General features: G+C 47.6%; 1 protein-coding gene across 8 annotated transcripts in view; it reads left to right on the plus strand.

The window, feature by feature from the left end:
- TIAM1 (TIAM Rac1 associated GEF 1) overlaps positions 1–12,747 on the plus strand; it is a 193,764-nt gene that overhangs the window by 58,453 nt on the left and 122,564 nt on the right. For 7 of the 8 annotated variants that reach the window (XM_069785292.1, XM_069785281.1, XM_069785288.1 and 4 more), the window contains one exon: positions 355–414. The exons of the other annotated variant lie outside the window; for it this stretch is intronic. The gene's annotated coding sequence lies outside the window, so the exon portion shown is untranslated. The remainder of the gene's footprint in view (positions 1–354; positions 415–12,747) is intronic. 8 annotated transcript variants of the gene reach the window in all.

The following is a 12,747-nucleotide window of genomic DNA, read 5'->3' on the forward strand; positions in this document are numbered from 1 at the left end:
TGCTTTTAAACAAGTAAATGTTCCCTGCAGGATTGGCAGCTCCAGATACTTCAGCCCTGAGCGCCTGGAGCTGACCGACTGCAAACCAAAGGGAAACCAACTTAATTGGGTTTTGTGGCTCTGGCAAGATATAAACAGTAACAAATAGTGAGAAGCAATTTAGATTTGAGTTATTTTCCCCCTTGCATTAATAGGTTGAGGTGATGTTAGTGATAAAAACCTGGCCAGCTCTTTGGCTGCCATAGTTTGGCAGAGGTCTGTTGCAGATAATGAGGGTCATGCAGATTAACACCAGCTGTGTGCATCTGGCTTGATGTTTGAAGTTGACCTGTTAATCTTTCTCTTCCATTCCAGAAGCTACGTGGGACAACAAATGTTTCCCTACCTTCCTACTTACTTCTGTAACGCCCTCATGTGAGTAATGACCAGCGTGGTTTTGGTAAAGACTTTTACTGTTGTATCTGTTTGCAGCTCCTGCCCACCCTCCTTCTGCTCTGCTAACTTGTCCCTTCCTTTCTCTGTCCTAGGGCGATGCTCTATAGCCTGCAGAGGAGAATGAGTGGTCTCTTAGAAATAAAAATGTTAAGGCTTCTTTGAAATACACAATGTAATACATAGTGAAATGTTTATATGAAAAATCGTGTCAGCAGCTGCATGTTTTATCAAAGAAAGTATGTTCAGAAATGTTTACAGAAACATGACAGCACTAAATCTGGATCATTGGTCACTAATCTTTGCAAAGATACAAAACTGATTAAATAAAAAAATTCCCCTGAGGCACCCTGTAACTTGCAATATATGTATGACCCAGGCTTTTAAAGGCTCCTCTCCTGCCCTTATTCTTCTCCACACTTCCTCCATGTGGTCACTCCAAATTGCTGCCAGCTGGCCTATTTGTCATGTGTGTTTGCTTGTGCCGCTTCTAATTTTTGACCTTTCAAAGAGACAGACAAAATCTGTGGCTTATGCAAATCTTTGAATTTGCAGCCAGCCTAATAGTGGGAAGGAAAAATACAGGGAGTTTAAGCCACAGAAGGGAACATATTCTGTTCTCTAGTGCCTCAGTATTGACCCTAGACCCTAGCGTGCCTATAAATGAGTCAAAGTCTTGCCTGTTGTGTTCGAGGTTTTCTTACCTCCATGTTGCCTTCTACCCTTATTTCAGATGTCAGGTCAGGTTCCTTCTGGTGTGTTTTCAGCTTGACAAATATGATCCATTTTTTTTGTTCCAGGGTAAGTTTTTTTTCAACTGAGTGGTTTTGTAGTGCGGTACCTTCACAGAGACAAAAACAGAACAAAAAATTGATTTAAAAAAATGTCAGCATTGTAGAGAAAGAAGAATGAAACTAGAAGACTGATATATCATCAAACTGAATATGCTGGTGTGCGAATACGTGGCAGAACAGTGTGTTAACAGAAAATGATAGTGAAATTGGGTGATATTTCCAGTTTCCCTAGAGTGAAAGCACATGCAGTTTACAATGGATAATGAAACATTATGGTTTTTATGTCTAATACGTTAATTCTGCCAGTGCAGTAATCCCGAGGTTCCAATCCACTGCAAGGCTGACATTTACATTATAAAGAGATGCACAGACATTTATTGAGGATATAGACTGACAGTGCATCTTAAAAAAAAATAAAAGAGAAAAATGTAAAAGGTCTCCTTTTCATTCTCTCTTCCTTTCACTCCCATTCCACCATATCAAATATTGACTAATGTCAAAGGGGCTGCTGCTCTTAATGCTGTTGCTCGTTTCACAGCAAAACCAAAAGTTAACTCCTTTTTTTTTTTTTTTTTTGTGTGTGTGTGTGGAAAGGGGAATATCACGTGTGACATTTTCATGCTTGTGTATGGCTTGGGTTTTTTAAGAGCAAATCTTTGGCACTTCCAGCTTGGGGCATCCTGCTCTGTCACCCAGCTGCATTGCCAGGGTGGTTGTGAATCAGACCAAGGTACTGATCCAGTATATAAGCTGTGTATTGTTCACCTGGTTAGCCATAAGCTGGCCCCGTTTCCCTTCTATACTTCATTGCCGAGTGGTGGAGGCATGGCTCTGAGCTTGAGCTATCTTTTTAATCAGGGCCATGTGTTCCTGCTCCCCTCCTTGCAGTGGTACTGGTGCTTTCCTCATTGCACAACAAGCAAGTTCAGGAAGCCAAAATGGCCAGAAAATAAGAATGTGGTTTTTTGACCAGCTGTGTTTTGTGAGCCAGGGTGCTAGAAGAGGGCTGGTGGGTGGCTGGAGGTGGAAACGCGTAGGCAGGACGTGGCAGCCCTGATGTGGAGTAGTTTAAGTGGGGCGAGGAGGGGCAGGGATGGGGGGAGGTGGCTGCCTGGGGGTGCTGTTGGCCAACAGTGCACATCCCTCCTCTCTTTTGGTGCCTGTTTGAGTAACGACGTGTCACCATTCACTCCTAGGCAGAAAAACCTTTAAGCATGATGATCAGCTTTAAGCAGGTACCAGAACTCTGGTTAAAATCAAGGGTGTTTTTAATGAGTCTAAAATCAATCCCATGGCTAAGTCTTTTGCTGAGGAATGACGGACAGTTTCCGAGGCTGCCTGAAAGGCTCTGCTGCACCTTGCTTAACGAGAGCAAAAAGGAGAAGTGGAGGTCATGGGCAGCCCATGGAGCACAACTTCAACAGGATTTCCTCTTGTGCAGTGCCACTTTTTCCTTAGTTCATCAGCTATGTCCCTTGGAAGCTTTGACACTGAGGGGAAAAGTCTTGCAGCCTGGTGCTTTCTACCACTGTCTGCAATCTCTCCTTGCCAGTGCATTGGGACAATTTATCCTAGTGCTGGGAAGCCAGCCACTTCCCAGTGCTTTTGGACTCTGCTGAAGGCTGATTGAAGAGAGGGAAACAGTTTAGTGAAACATATTGCAAAGCTTTGACCTCTCCACAATGTACTTTGGACCAGTCCTTGATTCTCCTGGTATTGCCTGGAGGTCTCAGGCACTGGGCTGCCGTGGAGAGGGCTCCTGGTTGTAAGGGGCTGCTACTTGTTCTGCAGCACTCGTATCTTCTGCTTGCAGCACCCTGCTTCTGACACAGGTGTCTCTCTGAATGCTGTAGTGCATCTCGCTTCTGAACTGTGCATCTGTATGCTGCCTGCAATAAATAATTTCTCAAGTGTTGTTACTGCATAAATATGCAACCACTCGGAGGTCTGCCCCTCCTTTTCCCTGTTCTAGGGCATGTACAGCTGGGGCTTCCTGCTCTTTGGTCTCTGCCCTTCTGCATCATTTGGCTGTGTCATTTTTGAGGAGGTTTGAGGAGAAAGGAGGTGTCTTGGACCCTGTTTAACACTCCATGGCCTCAGCAATCTGTGTTATTAGGATCCTTCACTCCAAAGCCCAGTGATAGATGGACATCCTTGATTAACCCCTCCTTGCCAGCTATGGGCTTGTGCTTTTTTGCTGTGGATTTTAGAGCTTCTTCACTTGTGTCCTGCAAGATGATATCACAGGAGATACCTGCTTTAAGGACTAGCCAGAGATCCATGCTGGGAGTGCAGTGGAGAGTGAAAAAGAGGAAGCATCTCCCTGGAGAGGCTCTGGATCACTTGTGCTGCAGAATCAACTAATGTGAAGAGTGCAGGAGACCTGAGGCCTTCGGCGCTTTTTATTCTGCTTTTGCAGGGCTCTCCCCAGGACTTTCATCCATGGCTGATGTAGGAGGCTCCTTTTTCCTGCATCCGACTGTCATTTAAATGGGTGAGAAGGTTGATGCTCACACCCTCGGTTCTGGCTCAACTTCATCTGGCCTGACCTCAGCTGGCCTCCATATAGCTCAGCTGGTTTTTGCAGAACCCCTAAATGTGCAACATGGTCATTTAAGTTTGAAGAGTTGAAGAGTTTCCTGATCTGCTGAATGCGGCTACAGTGGGGGAAGTGGGACAAGTTATAAAAGTAATTTCTTCAAGTTACTGAGTGCAGCATTCTTGACATACTTAAGCATACAATCTCTGATTACTGCTTTTGTGCAATTAATGCAGCTGATGATAATGAGCTATTTTATTTCTCTGCAATGTATTTCTGTGTTGTCCCTGCCTTTGCCTTATTTATTGCCACTTTAATACATACCCACTACTATTCATACCATGCAGCTATCCCAGTGTGTATTAATCACATTTTTGGGGGTGGGAATAGAATAGGAGAGAAATAACTTTGGTCACACAGACTTATGCAGAGAAGGATCTGCCCTGATACGCTGATATCTCCCAGAGCTTCTTACAGTTGGAACAGTGACAGCAGGCAGCATTGGAGTCTGCCTCTCAAATGTTGTGTTTAATCACAAATGAGGCTTTAACATTCAAGTAACAGACAAATACTGAAAAGCCTCCTCAGAAATAAAAGGAACAGGCAGGTGTGGTGGTTTGACCCTGGCTGAATGCCAGGTGCCCACCAAAGCTGTTCTATCACTCCCCCTCCTCAGCTAGACAGGGGAGAGAAAATATAACAAAGGGCTCGTGGGTTGAGATAAGGACAGGAGAGATAACTCACCAATTACTGTCATGGGCAAAACAGACTCAGCTTGGGGAAAATTAACTCAATTTATTACCAATCAACCAGGGTAATGAGAAATAAAACTGAATCTCAGAACACCTTCCCTCCACCCCTCCCTTCTTTCTGGGCACAACTTCACTCCTGGATTCTCTACCTACCCCCCCAGCGGCGCAGGGGGATGGGGAATGGGGTTTACAGTCAGTTCATCACACATTATCTCTGCCGCTTCATCCTTCTCAGGGGCAGGACTCATCACACTCTTCCCCTGCTCCAGCGTGGGGTCCCTCCCATGGGAGATAGTCCTCCATGGACTTCTCCAACGTGAGTCCTTCCCACGGGCTGCAGTTCTTCATGAACTGCTCCAGCATGGGTCCCTTCCACGGCGTGCAGTCCTTTAGGAGCACACTGCTCCAGCGTGGTTCCCCCGCGGGGTCACAAGTCCTGCCAGAAAACCTGCTCCAGCGTGGGCTTCCTGCGGGGTCACAGCCTCCTTTGGGCATCCACCTGCTCTGGTGTGGGGTCCTCCACAGGCTGCAGGTGGATATCTGCTCCACTGTGGACCTCCCTGGGCTGCAGGGGAACAGCCTGCCTCACCATGGTCTTCCCCATGGGCTGCAGGGGAATCTCCGCTCCGGTGCCTGGAGCATCTCCTCCCCCTCTTTCTTCACTGACCTGGGTGTCTGCAGGGTTGTTTCTCTTACATGTTCTCGCTCCTCTCTCCAGCTGCCATTTCTGTCTGTCCCAGCAACTTTTTTTCCTTCTTAAATCTGTTATCCCAGAGGCATTACCACTATCGCTGATGGACTTGGCCTTGGCCGGCGGCAGGTCTGTCTTGGAGCCGGCTGGTATTGGCTCTTTCGAACACAGGGGAAGCTTCCAGCAGCTTCTCACAGAAGCCACCCCTGTAACCCCCCCGCCACTACCAAACCCTTGCCACACAAAGCCAATACAGCAGGACTTTAAAAGAGGGGAAAAAGAGTGCAAATGAGGAAAATTAATCAGCAGTTCTAGAACAATTATGATTTTCAGAGTATGAGGCTTTTGCCAGTAAAACAGACGAGGTCTCTGCCCTTGAGCTTGCTTAAGCAGTTAATCTATAAATGAACTCTTAGTCTTAGGGATCACTGAGAGAAATGATGCATGTCTGAGCATTCAAAAACACATTTGTGCAACTATAAAGGCAAGGTCACGTGGCAGTGGTGTTAGAAGCTGCAGGCTCAGGTCAGATCTTAATGCGGGTCTTCCAAAGGTGAGCATGTAACGCCATGAATGTATACTGATGTATGTGTTGTCAGTCAGCGTTGCCACTGGTTTGCAAATGCTCAAGAGTGGGCTTGCAGGAGCAGGGCCGTTGTTTGAGTATCACAAACCATATATTCTTTGCCTGCTTTGTCTGTGGCCTTCTTCCAAATAGTAGTTTGGAACAAGATTTGGAGACTCTTTATTTTCTTTTAAATTTACTGGTATCAAAAGAAAGCCAAAGACTTTGGACTGCAATTCAGAGAAGACACTTCCAGTTGCTTCATGCTTTTCTCCTGCTCTTGTTCTGCACCTCCTTACCTTGCCTGCTAACCGTGAGAAAGAGTCAACTTTTAAACAGCGTTTGCTGATAATGATTCTCAGTTTCTTGTTTTGTTAATAAAGGGAGTCTGAACAATTTCCTGTAATTTTGATGCTTTTCAAAGCAAAATGCACCAGTGGCATTTCTCAATACTATCCTATCTTAGCATGCCTCTGCCATGCTTTGCTCTTGGCTTCCAAGCTATGTACAGAAATCCCCCAATTTGCTCTGCTGTGGGTTGGGAACGAGAGTGTAGACAGAGGTGTGCTTTGCAGGCTGCTAGGGACTCAACAGGAGGTTGCCATCCTGCTGCCACCAAGCATAACTACAGAATGGCATAACTACAGAACTCTGTTGGAAGTCAGTGGCTTTCAGGTTTGCTGGTGAAAGTGTTTTTGTGAGTGCACACACTATTTCGGCACTTGCTGTCGTCCAGTTGAGCAGGGACCTGTTTGCTTAAGTGTGTCCTCAGCTCCGTTGGACTGAAATGGGTTGGGGGTGCTGTGGCTGGCCCTAGAGCTAAGTTGGTAAGCATGTTTGGCAGCTCGTGTGGAAGGAGGAGGATCTAGCTGTCATGGTCATAGGCATGGTTTGACTGGATCAAACTCTTCCACAAGCTGTGAGGAAGCTTCAAGGCAGCATAGCTGGGTGGACCCAACGCTGATGAAAGGCTCATCTCCCCTTGATGTGGAGTTTTGCCCTGTCTGCCAGGCATGGTCCTGGGCATTTGATTGATGATTGTTTCGGAAGGTGCCCCTGAGCCTGGGGTCAGTGAGTCTTTGGGGTGGGAAGGGACATGTGGGGGTCTCCACTCCAACCCCCTGCCCAAAGCAGGGCCGGCTCTGGGACCACACTCAACTGCTCAGGGCTCTTTTCCAGGCAGGTCTTGAAAACCTCCAAGGATGGAGCCTGCACAACCTCTCTGGAAAACAGGGTCCTACTTCACTTTTCACTTCCAGCATCTTCGTGGTGAAGATCTCTCTCTATCCAGACAAAACTGTCAGTGATTCACACTTCATGACCACTGTAATATGGCATAACCAGACTTGGCATGGGCACCACCCACGTGGATGCTTGACAGACTGTAGATGGACACAAACTATGCCTTGAAATTAAAGATTTGTTCATTATGAGGAGCACAGTACTGGCAAACAAGTAGACAGTAATATAGTTATATGAGCTGTTGTGTCCTGGCAGTGGGTGAGGGGAGTATAAATAGGAAAAGTAGAAAAATAGCATGTACTTTCTGATAAAATTGTGTTTGTCTTTCAGTGGAATAACTTGATGTGGGTTTTTAAAAGGGAAAAAGACCTCTAAAGTAGCTAGAATAAGTTAATGGAAAAGGGGAAAAAGGGAAAGCACTAAGACATAAACCAGAGGGCCATATCTCCTTAAATCTCTCTGAGACCTCTGGGCAATGGCAAGTCCAGTTGTGCCAGCCCTGCCTGCCAGTTATAGTGTTTATAACCTTGAGTCATCCTGTGAAAGTCAGTGGTGGTAGCCCTCTGGGCAGAACCTGAAGTCAAGATCTCTGCTCGTGTCAGAGGGCTTGGTCAGGTTACCAGTGAGGGCTGTCAGGTCAGGGCCCCCCAGGAGAGAGGTATTAACTGAATGGTGGGATTCCTGTGTTGTGCACTGGTCCGGGGAGGTTGAACCCAAGTTGGGGCTTCTTTTCATTGAGGTGACATTGAGGAAATGTGTTTACTGTCTGGCTGTAAAGATTTGCAAAAAAAGAGAAGAAATAAATTGGAGCTTGTTTTCTAAAAACGAGAACACGCACAGTCAACCAGCATCTTTTATTTTTATGCAGCATGTTTAAAATAGATGCAGGTCTGCCTACTTTCTTAACATGCATCCAGCAGACAGTAACAGCAGCAGTTTATGTTTCTGTACTGTTTCTTTCTCTGAGGGTCTCGGAGTACTTCATGGGGAGGACCAGCCGATGGGAAACCATGCCTTTAGCCTGGATCTGCCCAGTGGTCTGGTCTGCAGCATAGCTGGTGGTGGGAAGGTGGTGTGAGGGCTTGCAGCAGGAGCTTTCTGGGCCAGTCTCATTCCCAAAGCCCGCTTTGGGCTGTGCAGGCAGTTGTGCAAGAGCATCCTCGATTTCGCTGCATGCTTTCATGGAGAGTTTGAAGAAGCAGAGTGCGTGCCTCTGCCTCCATAACTGTTTGTTCTCCTGCCCGTCCTGTTGTCCGGATTGTTCCCTTCCCTGACTTGCCTATTCCCACTGCTTGAGAATAGTGAGCTGTTGAGAAAGTGACATGGCTTTGGATGTGTCAGTCACCCCTGCACCGTGAGGGTGGAGGTGTCAGTGACAGGAGGGGATGTGTGCAGATGGCATTGATGCTGCCGTAGTCTTCTCCTTCAATATAAAGCTCAGTGTGGGAGGGAGGGAGCAAGGGCACTTGTGCTAGCCTGCTTGTTCCAGTGAAATGTGAGAGTTGAATGCACAGGGAAGTGCAGCACAGACAGAAGAATTACTGGAAGGGTGCTTTCTGTTGTGCCAGTGGAGTTAGCAGATATTTATAGTCCATGCTTGAAGCTGCATGCTCAATTTGCTAAGTCTGGAAAGGGGCAGTTGCTCAGAGTCTTTTCCGTTGGTTCTGCTAGGGGTGGAGGGACTTTTTCCCCCGGTTCCTGCCTCCAACACATTAGGACCCCACGGGGACTCACCTGTACACGCTTGCAGTCAGCCTTTCTCCACCCAATGGGCAGGTGAGCGCTGGAGAGAGTGGAAAGTACTGTACACTGAAAGTGCAGCACTGTCCCTCCCAGTGGTGCGCCTCTGGCTCTGGGGGAAGGACAGCAGAGCCATGGGCTGCAGTCTCTGCGGGCAGGGTGGAAGGGATGGATGGGGATGGTGAGGTCCGTCTGTGGCTGGTGCAGTCTCTGCTGCCCGGCCTCCCCTGGCTCTGTGCCTGTGAAGCAGTTTCTCCATGAGCTGTGAGAAGATGCCTCCTCTGGGAAGAGCAGGGAGAGACCGAGCCATTGAATAAACTTTGGGCTTTGGTGTGTTGTCAGTCGCACTCCTCCTGAGAGCAAGGGAAGAGGCTGAGTCTTGGTCTCACGCTGTTGTAAGCTGGAATTTATCCCTAGAGTGAAAGGAGTCGTGCCTGTTTGGGCCAGCTGCTCAGTCAGCCCTGAATTCAGCCCCCAAGTTCATGGCTGCGAGTGCATTTCATCCTAGTGGCAAGGAATTGGAAAACGCAGCCCGGGCCAGTACATGGGGATGCGCGGGGCTGGGGTGATAACCGAGGAGCCCCTGCTTGGTGACTGGAGCAGAGGTCTAGGAGAGAGGAGCAGCGTGGCTCACAGTCTGATGGCATGGGAGATGTAACCAGTGGGCTCCCAGTTCCCTCTTCCTCTTTGATGTCCCATCCCTGTGCTCAGGCAGCCATGCACTTGGCGAGGGCAGGGGACCCCTCTCTGCCCAAACTCTGCCTTTTTTTTTCCAGCAGGGCCAGTTTTCACCTCAAGCTGTCCCCTGAACCAGCAAGCCACTGGCCTGCCATGAGCACCGGTACATGTGTTGAGAGGGGAGTTTGTGGCTGTAGGGTGAGGTCTCTCCTTAAGGCAGCAGCATGGACTTCAGTATGTTTAAGCGAACTGTGCCACCGTGCTTTTTTTGGTACTCATGGGCTTTGTGCTGGGACAGGTATCTTCTGTCCTCTCACCATTGGCATGAAAACATAGATGGCAGGTCAGGTGCTCTGGCTAACTGAACATGAGCATGTTTTGAGTCAGGTTTTCACTGTGGGTGACCGGGCCATGCCTGGATCAGGTGTTAGTGACAGGGGACCAGGGCATCTGTTGCAATCCCACCTCTGCTCAAGGACTGTGGTCATGAGCAAATCACTCACTCTCCGCTTGGCTGTGCAGAAGATGGGGATAATACATGCCTCACAGGGGTATTGTGAAAGTTAATTTGCTAATTATTTATAAAGTACATTGGAGTGCTGCTCCACACTTCTACACAGTATTATGATAACATCTAATTAGTAATTCCTTATGATGCTTCATTTTCTTTCTGCTATAAATATTGGCCTAATATAGGGACAACTCTGCCTGTGCTAGTCATCTCAGTGACTTAGAGGGAATAAGCAAGCTGGATTTGGTTTGTAAATGGTCTGTCTTTCCCCCCGTGCCTCCTGTGCCATCTTACCCCTAAAAACAACGTCCCCTTTGGCAGCCTGCTGCCTGGCCGGTGTCCATCAGCGGGTCACTGCTTGGGGAGAAGTCATCCCTTGAATGGAAATGTCAGCCCTGAAGCAACCTCCTTGCTTTTCCTGGGCTTTCCCAGAATTACCCAGCTTTGCGGCTCTGGGCCCTTTCTTGTTGGGCTGGGGCAGGCAAGGAATGGCAGGAGTGTTGTTTTTTCTTCTCAAAATAAATAATGCTCAGAGACCTTTGCTGTACGTCACACCTTGCTGGTTTTACCTGGCTTTGAGCTCTTTTGAAGCTATGAATAACCTGTATGTTTAATACTTCAATGCAGTGAATCCAAAAGCCTGTGATACTTATTTTTAGTGTTGAAAAATTTTGACAACTAATGTAAACCTACGTTATCCATCACTTGACAGCATCATCACCAGCGTACAGCTTGTCACTCTCATTTTGAGCTGATTTTTTCCAACAAAATTAAAACTATTGGCAGGGATGTGGTGGAAGTGTGTCAGAGTACGGCATGAAAATGACAGCAGCTACCGCCTATTTCTTTCAAAGAAATGAGAGGAGGTGTTTAGATTAGAGGTCTTGAATAAAATGTTCCTCCTCGAGCCTTCCCATCGAAAAAGGGAACAGTCCCTGTTTTGTTAAACTCTGGCTCATCATTGCACCATGTGGCAGTTGCGTTAAGGACCGAATGGGCTCGCGGGTGCTGCTGCAAGGCTTGTGCAATGTGGGGTGTTGCAGTGGTACCCGCTTCCCTGCTCGGAGGCAGCTGGGTTGGAGCCACCATGTGCAGCCAGACAGTGTTGGGCACCCTATAAAACCATCCCAGTGCAGAGGAGGTGCAGAAGCTTGTGGTGACTTCGGGTACATCTGTGCGTGCGTGCGTGCTTGTGTCTGTGTCCAGAAGAGCTTCACCATTGCAGGTATTTTCTTGAGGCTAGATGACTAGAAGCAAGCCTCTTCTATAGATACTAATGCTGTATACACAGAGGTGTGTATTTTACCTGCACGTACCTGGAGGTCCCAGTAAAGAGAGGCGGAGCCCTACCTTTGCTTGTGAAGTTATGCATGGCGAGTGTCTGTGAGCAAAGTGCCCGCGTACACACTGCAAAGTTGGTGTGAGAGCTGCCAGCCACAAGCAGCGCGATGAAATGCAAACCTTGAATTTTAACTTGTACTTGCTCCAGAGGTAGTTCATGCCTCTTGTCATTTGTCTTGGTTTTGCAGGCAAGGGTGCTGGCTCATTGCCAGCATCCACTCCCTGTAGCTCATTAGAAACCTTTTTCAACTACCCTTGCAGTGTAACAATGGGGATCAGTTTTCCCATGAATTGATATATCTGCTGACCTCTCCAAAGGGAAAAAAACCACCCTGTAGTTCATTACCTTACTTTTGTAGAGGCTGAAGGGGAACTATTTGTGGCTGAACAACACTTGCCTTTCACAGCTCCCTTCCTAATCCCAAATAGAAACATGAGGCTGAGAAAATCTTTCTGATAACAGGGACTATGGATACGTTCAATCTAGTATAATTTTTCATGGTGTTAATGTTCTTTAATTGTCAAGGGCTGGTTTGCAGGTTTTTATTGGACAAAGTGAAGGCAGGTAGCGTTAAATGTCAATTTGAGGGGGTAGAAGTGATTCTGATGGTGGTGTGATGGTTTTCCACCAGAGCCCTCTTGTGAGCTTCTGCATCACAGAGATCCAGTTTGAAAGCTGATGCTTTAAAAAAAAAATAAATGCAGGCTAAGTTGACTTTCTTCCTCAGTTTATTATTGAATATAAGATGGCTTGAGCCAAACTGTGTCCCCACCTATACAGAGACAACCCTTTGCTTTAGTAGTAGTCTCGGTCACAGCCCCTCCTGCCAGATGCATGAGGCTGCACAGGCACAAATGTGGGTGTTGCTCCCAGGGGAGGGGGGTTACCAGGGTGAAAGCCAGTGCATGGCTTGGTCACATCATCCACAGTGATGTGCAAGAGCTGGCTTGAACTCTGAAGCCCAGGCCACATTTGTAGGGCTGCAGTTTACAGTGTTATGTGAAAAAGGGGCGTAATGTTGCAGTAACATGTGCTGGGGTACCTGCCTGTGCTGACAGATTGGTCTGTGGTTACGGGATGTTTGGAGTAGCACCAAAACTGGTGTTGGCATCAGCACCTTCATGTTCCCCTGGGGTCATTCCTGGCAGATAAGTGCCTGGTGGGCCCTGGGTCATGTCCTGAAACATGCTTGACCAAAGCAGGCGATAATCACAGTGGCTGGGACCATTAGAAACTCCACCATGGCTATAATGACTTGAAGAAGGACCTGAGTGGCTCCAGTTGTCTGGAGGATGGAGAGAGGACGCTTCTCCAAGGCCACCTGTTTGTGCAGGTGGAAAATAAGACAGATACAATCATGAATTTTTGAAGCACCTTGCCTTTGTAAAGTAAGCCATAGTTAAAGAGATATGGTCTGCGTAGCCCTGTGCAAGCGGCGGCCAATGCTCTTTGTATCTTACC

This window comes from Haliaeetus albicilla, chromosome 6, assembly GCF_947461875.1.
Source record: "Haliaeetus albicilla chromosome 6, bHalAlb1.1, whole genome shotgun sequence".
Taxonomy (NCBI): domain Eukaryota; kingdom Metazoa; phylum Chordata; class Aves; order Accipitriformes; family Accipitridae; genus Haliaeetus; species Haliaeetus albicilla.